Source organism: Penaeus vannamei, chromosome 34 (genome assembly GCF_042767895.1).
Source record: "Penaeus vannamei isolate JL-2024 chromosome 34, ASM4276789v1, whole genome shotgun sequence".
Classification (NCBI taxonomy): Eukaryota; Metazoa; Arthropoda; class Malacostraca; order Decapoda; family Penaeidae; genus Penaeus; species Penaeus vannamei.
In genome coordinates this window covers 16,228,960-16,236,459 of record NC_091582.1, presented here as the reverse complement: position 1 = coordinate 16,236,459, position 7,500 = coordinate 16,228,960, and the positions used below count along the sequence as shown (strand labels likewise).

Here is a 7,500-nt window from a genome sequence, read left to right as displayed (position 1 = left end):
GATTTAGATTGCCTTGAGTTTTTTTCTGGTCCAGGTTCTAGTTTACTTCCTATCTAGAGTTCTGTGTTATCGTCTATTGTTTATAAACATGGTTATTTTGTGTTTAAAGTTTACTTTTTGGCCAAAGTTCTTAGCTATTTTAAGTTCATGATTGTAGGTTATTTCACAAAAAGATTTCAATGCTATTTTCTGTTCAAATTTCAAGTTTATTTTTTTCTAATTGATTTGTAGGTTTTTGTTCAAGTCGCTGCAAGATAGAATGAAATTACAAATTAGATCCTTCAGGGACAGTGCCATTGTCTGTTCTGCATTCATGTAAATTTCTATACTCGACTCTAGAAAGAATCGCGGGTGCCAGGCTAGATATTCTATAGAGCAGAGTGCCATGTCAACGGTTCTTAATATGGTGGAAAAGAGTGCCTGTTTATTATCTACGGTCTTTGATTCGTCATGTTCACCTGCACATCTTCATACTCACTTGGTAATGAATTCTTGATCATCGTTTCCCTTCACTGAACACGTGGCACAATTACTTTCTTCAGCACACGCGCATTGCACACTTCATTACTTTGGTGTTTGTTAAGACTGCCCTCACCAAACAAAACTTGCCAACCACCGGCACGCTTTTGTACGTGTGGTGTACATTTTTTTGTATTAGTGTGCCATGTTGAATGATGTAATGTGTACTCTTTTTTGTTGTGGTACAGGGATATGAGGAACATGCAATACGCAATCGCAGTGCATTTGCATATACCATCATGGATATACGGACAGACATGTATAAACATACGTGTGCAGATATTCATAATTCATGTGCATTAACATATATATATCATGTGCACGTGATTATGAATATTCCGGCAGAAACGCGAGTGTGTGATGCGTCTGTTGTCTCTTTCTCTTTACGTCTCTGTCTCTATCTCTATGTGTGTGTTTGTCTATCGAGATTTATATTTATTTAATTTCTGGATCTGTCTGTCCTCCCTCCCACTACCCTATTCTTCCCCTCTCTCTTCCGCTTCCTCTCCTCATTTTCCTTCTCTTTCTCGTTCTTGTTCTTCACCTTCTCCTCCTATACTTCCTCCTCCTCCTATACTTCTTCTTCTTCTTCCTCTTCCTCCTCCTTCTCCTCCTCCTCCTCCTTCTTCCCTCCGCCACCTCCTCCTTCTCCTTTCTCTCCCTCCCCCACCCCCCTAAACCATCCATCACCACGGCGGAAGAAAGAGAGCTGTCTAACCACGTCGGCTTCCTAATGTTTGCTGTCATCCCCTGCGTTACCCCACCCCCACCTCCCCCTCCCATCCCCAACTCTTCCCTTACTCTCCCTTCTTCTCTGACGTCTTACTCCCTCCCTCCCCCCTTTTTCTTGTGGTTCCTTTTTCTTGTGGTTCCTTTTTCTTGTGGTTCCCTTTTCATGTGGTTTCCTCTCCTTTCTAATCCCCACTACCCTTTCCCCTTCCCCCCTCTCTCCTCCCCTTTCTAATCCCCACTACCCTTTCCCCTCCCCCCCCTCTTTCCCCTATTCTTCGTATCCCTCAATGGCATATGTTACCTCATTACGCAAGTTGCCGAAAATGTAAACAAACCGCCGTTTCCACGCTCTTCCGCGGCCGCCCATTCATCATTCTAAGGTGCAGTGGGGGGCTACGGGGGGGCTACGGGGGGGATGGGGAGGGGGGGGGGGTGGGTGTCATAGCTCTTTGTCATAGGTGTTTTTTTTTTTTTTTTTTTTTGTGTGTGTGTGTGGTGTGTGTGTGTGTGTGTGTGTGTGTGTGTGTGTGTGTGTGTGTGTGTGTGTGTGTGTGTGTGTGTGTGTGTGTGTGTGTGTGTGTGTATAAATGTCTATGTCTTATTCGACGTTAATTCAGTGGGGTTAGATGTCCCGCACGGCGAGAGAAATTAAGAAAAGATATTTATGTGTAGTGTTTTTTTCTGTTTTGAGAAGGATATCAATAACATTGAATAGATCCTAAAAAATAAAAATGTCGCAAACACAAGTTCTTACTCAATATCCGGCAAATTATGGCCCCAGGGAGGATCACCCCGGGGGTCTCTGTGGCAGGAAGTCCGACCCTGGGGAGTGAGGGAGGGGGTGGGGGAGGAGGGGAGGAGGGGGTAAGGGGGAGGAGAGGTAGGGGGGGGGGGCAACACAGGCAAATTGCATTCAATATACACCGTCGGTTGGATTCAATAAGAGCGAGGCAGGTCGGGTACGTATTGAATTTTCGGCGAGGGGGGGAGGGGGCGAGAGGGGAGGGGGAGGGGGAGGGGGGTTCGAGTCATCTTCAGACAAATCGGGTCTGATTGCGGATATAATGCAGATCCTGTGCACGCGCGGGTCTCAGCTGGAAGGCAGGCTGAGGGAGAGAGTGCAGGAGGGGAAGGGGGATGGAAGGCGAAAGGGAGAAGGGAGTTGGGGACGGAGGGGGGGAAGGTGATAGGGATAAGGGGTGGGAGGAATGGTGAGAAGCTAGGGAGGTATGGAGGAGGAAGGTAGAAGGAAGGGGTGGAAGGTGATAGCGATAAGCGGTGGGAGGAATATACAGAGAGAGAGAGAGAGAGAGAGGAGAGAGAGAGAGAGAGACAGAGAGAGAGAGAGAGAGAGAGAGAGAGAGAGAGAGAGAGAGAGAGAGAGAGAGAGAGAGAGAGAGAGAGAGAGAGAGAGAGAGAGAGAGAGAGAGAGAGAGAGAGAGAGAGAGAGAAAGAGAGCAAGAGCAAGTGAATAGAAAGCAAATGAAACGCAAATTAGGGAGTCAAATGAGAGGGCGGCTGTTGTAATGCACCGAAGTGGGGGGGGGGGCTGTTGGGGGGGGAGGGGGCTAGCAGGTGACTCTAATGGCTCTCTGAGAGGAATGTTGAAGAAAGTAGAACGATTATAAACCCGACCGGAACTCTAGTACAGAGACATGGGCGCATATAAATGATGATCTTAGTACAGTATATACGAGAGGCATTAAACTTGCAGTCTGCGCGTAGAGAAATATGCAATAGAATATAATTTCTCAACGCGAGGTACTCAGTCGAAGCAGTACAGTATATACGAGGGGCATTAAACTAGCAGTCTGCGCGTAGAAAAATAGGTATGCGTTAGAATAATTAATTTTTCAACACGAGGTACTCAGTCGAAGCCTTTTTAGGTTCCCTTCTATAGCTTCTGTAGATACTTTTTATTTCTTCTTCTTCTTCTTCTTCTTCTTCTTCTTCTTCTTCTTCTTCTTCTTCTTCTTCTTCTTCTTCTTCTTCTTCTTCTTCTTCTTCTTCTTCTTCTTCTTCTTCTTCTTCTTCTTCTTCTTCTTCTTCTTCTTCTTCTTCTTCTTCTTCTTCTTCTTCTTCTTCTTCTTCTTCTTCTTCTTCTTCTTCTTCTTCTTCTTCTTCTTCTTCTTCTTCTTCTTCTTCAATATGTGCAGTTTCTTTTTCTACTGTTGGTCTTAGGTTAGGTCAGGTTAGGTTAGGTTATTGATCACTTTTTGCCAATCCAGGTGTGTCGGATACGTGGGCGTGGCCAAGGTGAACCAATGAAGAGGGAATTAATTAGTTTAATTAAAGATACGTGCTTGAAAGTGAGAGATCGTAATTGTAATATTTGTGATTATATAAAACCGGTCAAACTTTACTAATCACTTAACAGATTGGAGAACTTGACCCGGAAATCCGCTGTGACCTTTTTTTTTGTTTATTTTTTGTTTAGTTTTAATGAAATAGGATAATGCATTTGAGATTTGATAAGAATGGAACTAAAGAAGGTAATTTGAGACGTCGAGAAATAAAGAGATTTCGGTAGATAAGTAATAAGGCTAAGTAGATGAGATAGAGATAAGTAGATAATGAGAAAATAATCGAGATAGAAAACAGAAAATAGAGAGATGAATAAATGATGAGAAAATAATAGAGATAGAAAACAGAATATAAAGAGATAAATAGATAATGAGAAAATAATAGAGATAGAAAACAGAAAATAGAGAGATAAAGAAATGATGAGAAAATAATAGAGATAGAAAATAGAAAATAGAGAGAGAAATAAATGATGAGAAAATGATACAGATAGAAAATAGAAAATAGAGAGATGAATAAATGATGAGAAAATAATAGAGATAGAAAACAAAAAATAGAGATAAATAAATGATGAGAAAATAATAGAGATAGAAAATAGAAACTAGAGATAAATAAATAAAATCAAAACAAGCGAAAGGTAAAAAAGACAAACCGCGACCATTAAACAAGATGCATAACGAGAGTAAACAAGCCCGGTACACAGCCAGACGCGTGATGGAAGTGACAGCGAGGCGGCCGCCGGTGAAGTGACCCGGGAAATGCTCGTAGATCGGCTGAAGTGAAGCGGGGGGGAGAAGTGACAGGTGTTGAGCCAAAGGGGGCGGTGATGGAGGGTTATGGGGCGTCGGAGGAATGTAAAGAGGGGAGGGGCGGAAGGGGAAAGGGTGGGAAGAGAGTTGAGGTGGAAGGGGGAAGGGTGGGAAGAGAGGGAGGAAGTGGGGAGGGATGCGATTGGAAGGGGTTGGGAGGGAGAGAAGAGGGGAGGGTGGAGGGGCGGAAGGGGAAGGGTGGGAAGAGATGGGAGGGTGGAAGGAGAAGGGAGGAAGTGGGGAGGGAAAGCGATTGGAAGGGGTTGGGAGGGAGAGAAGAGGGAGGGTGGAGGGGCGGAGGGGGAAAGGGTGGGAAGAGAGGAGGGTGGAAGGGGAAGGAGGAAGGGCGAAGGGGAATGGGAAGGGAAAGCGACTGAAAGGGGTTGGTAGGGAGGGAAGGGAGAAAGGCAGAAGGTGGTGGGGGAAGGGTGACAAGAGAGGGAATCGCATATCAGGGGTGGAAGGGGAAGGGGCAAGTCTATAAGGGGGAGAAATGGGGAGGGGAAGCAATTGGAAGGGGTTGGTAGGGAGGGAGAGGTGGAAAGAGAGAGGAAAGGCACGGAGAGAGTGGGGATGGGGGGAGCAAGTTGAAGGGGGGTTAGAAAGGGAACGGGTGTGGAAAGGGGAGGAATTGGGGAAGCCATTGGAAGGGGGTTGGGAGAGAGGGAGGGAGAAGCGACGGGATGACAGGGGGTGGAGGTGGATGAGCGATTGAAAGGAGGTTGGTAGAGAGCGAGAGGGGGTGGGGGGAGGGGAGTGGATGGCTCGACAGGGGGTAAAATAGTGCTAGAAAGCTCACATTAAGATTATATTAGGTTACGTCAGGCCGTCGAGTGTGAGAGAGAGAGAGAGAGAGAGAGAGAGAGAGAGAGAGAGAGAGAGAGAGAGAGAGAGAGAGAGAGAGAGAGAGAGAGAGAGAGAGAGAGAGAGAGAAAGAGGGTGTTCCTGCCGACAGTGGAATTGGGAACAGAGAAATGGCACAAAGAACACAATAGCGATAGCAGGAGATAAAAAGCAGGCTCCAACGGGGCAAAACTAGCCCCCCCTCCCCCTCCCACCCACCCCCACCCCTTCCGCCGGGCCAAAGTCAAGAGATTCGCACGCATGGCTCCGGATCGAGTGACGTCATTCGCTATCGCATCCCCCGGCGGTTATCTGGGTTACGGCGTCCGTTACGCTTCTTGCCGGGCCTTCGTGACTGGGCGGTTACTCCCCGATCCGCGTTGCAGGCGTATATCGGCACGCCCTTGCACGTGCACGGACGCTTATCTCCCGCAACCTAGCCCGCTGTCGCCATCCGTCCATCCCAGTCGCCTTATTTTCCCCATTCTCGCCAATCTCTAACCCCATCTCCCCACTCCAATTACACCCACCAACCACCCCTATCACCCACTCCAACTTCACTCACCCTACCTCCCTCTCCCCAATATTACTCTACCTCCCCACCCCCAATCATTCACTCTACCTCCCCACTCCCTAATCACCCACTCCAATTACACCCACCAACCACCCCTATCACCCACTCCAAATTCACTCGCCCAACCTCCCGACTCCCCATTCACCCACCCCACCTCCCCATTCCCCAAAGACCCACCCCCACCTCCCCACTCCCCAATCACCCACCCCACCTCCACGACGCCGCCGTGGCTCTTCGCTGTACTCTGGTGTCGCAGTGATGCTGTTTCTCATTCGTTGCAAAAGGGGTTAGAGCGATGCAAGAGAAACCGTGGATTGGGGAGGATGAGAACCTTCGTGTCTGAATCTGAGGTTTTGAAAGTGAAAAAAAAAAATGATCTGAGGTTTTGAAAATGATTAAAAAATGATATTCTGAGGTTTTGGAAATGATATAAAAAATATTCTGAGGTTTTGAAAATGATAAAAAAAGATATTCTGAAGTTTTGAAAATAAAAAAAGATATTCTGAGGTTATGAAAAAAAAAATCTGAGGGTTTGGAAATGAAAAAAGAAGAATTTTATGGTATACGATATGAAGGGCAATGCATGGAATAGAAATATGAAAGATATTCGACGGAATGCACACCTTGAATATTCTAACCATATCTTTGTCATTCCATAACTATCCCCCTCAGAGATAATGATCAGTGAAAAGAGATAAAAAAAAATACACAATTCAGAAGGAGGGAAATAACAAATTTTATATATTTACACAGAGAAGATTTAGAGTCTTAAGTCACTAGAATGTTTATTCTGGCTATTTACCTTCAATCTTCAATTTCCCTTCGTCGGTCTACGTCAGGATGTCTCTCTCGCCGGCCCTGTTGCGCGGGCGGGGGAGCGCCGACCCCCTGCCTGCACGCGCGAGGGAGGGCTGGGGCGAAGGGCGAAGGGAGAGGGAGAGAGAGCCAAGAAGCGGGGAGAAAAAGGGAGGGAGCAGGGAGAGAGTTGGAGAATGAGGGGGGAGGTATAGGAAGAGGGAGAAGCTGGAAGGAAAGGGAGGGAGAAGGAAGAGAGAGAGAACGAGGGGGAGGTATAGGAAGTGATAAAGAAGGGGAAGAGCGGGCCAAGAAGCAGGAAGAAAAGGGAGGGAGCAGGAAGAGAGATAGAGAACGAGGGGGGGAGGTATAGAAAGAGATAAGAGATAGATAGAGATAGTGGATAAGGCTGACGAAGACAAAAAGAAAGACAGGAGAAGACTCACGAGAGAGATAAAGAATGAGGGGGAGGTATAGGAAGAGGTAAGGAAGAGGAGAAGCAGGAGGAAAAGGGAGGGAGCAGGGAGAGAGATAGGAATGAGGGGGAGGTAAAGGAAGAGATAAGGAAGAAGGAGAGAGAACCAAGAAGTAGGAAGAAAGAGAGAGAGAAGGGAGAGAGAGGAAGCTGAAAGGGAGGGAGCAGGGAGAGAGATAGGGAATGAGGGGGAGGTATTGGAAGATATAAGGAAGAGGGAGAAGCTGGAAGAAAAGGGAGGGAGAAGGAAGAGAGATAGAGAACGAGGGGGGGAGGTATAGAAAGAGATAAGGAAGAGGAGCGAGCCAAGAAGCGAAGAGAAAAAGGGAGGGAGCAGGAAGAGAGATAGAGAACGAGGGGGGGAGGTATAGAAAGAGATAAGAGATAGATAGAGATAGTGGATAAGGCTGACGAAGACAAAAAGAAAGACAGGAGAAGACTCACGAGAGAAA

At 46.7% G+C, this 7,500-nt stretch overlaps 1 protein-coding gene across 1 annotated transcript in view; it reads left to right on the top strand.

The window, feature by feature from the left end:
* LOC113806701 (CAP-Gly domain-containing linker protein 1) overlaps nucleotides 1–7,500 on the top strand; it is a gene marked incomplete in the record, with an annotated part of 508,820 nt that overhangs the window by 194,882 nt on the left and 306,438 nt on the right.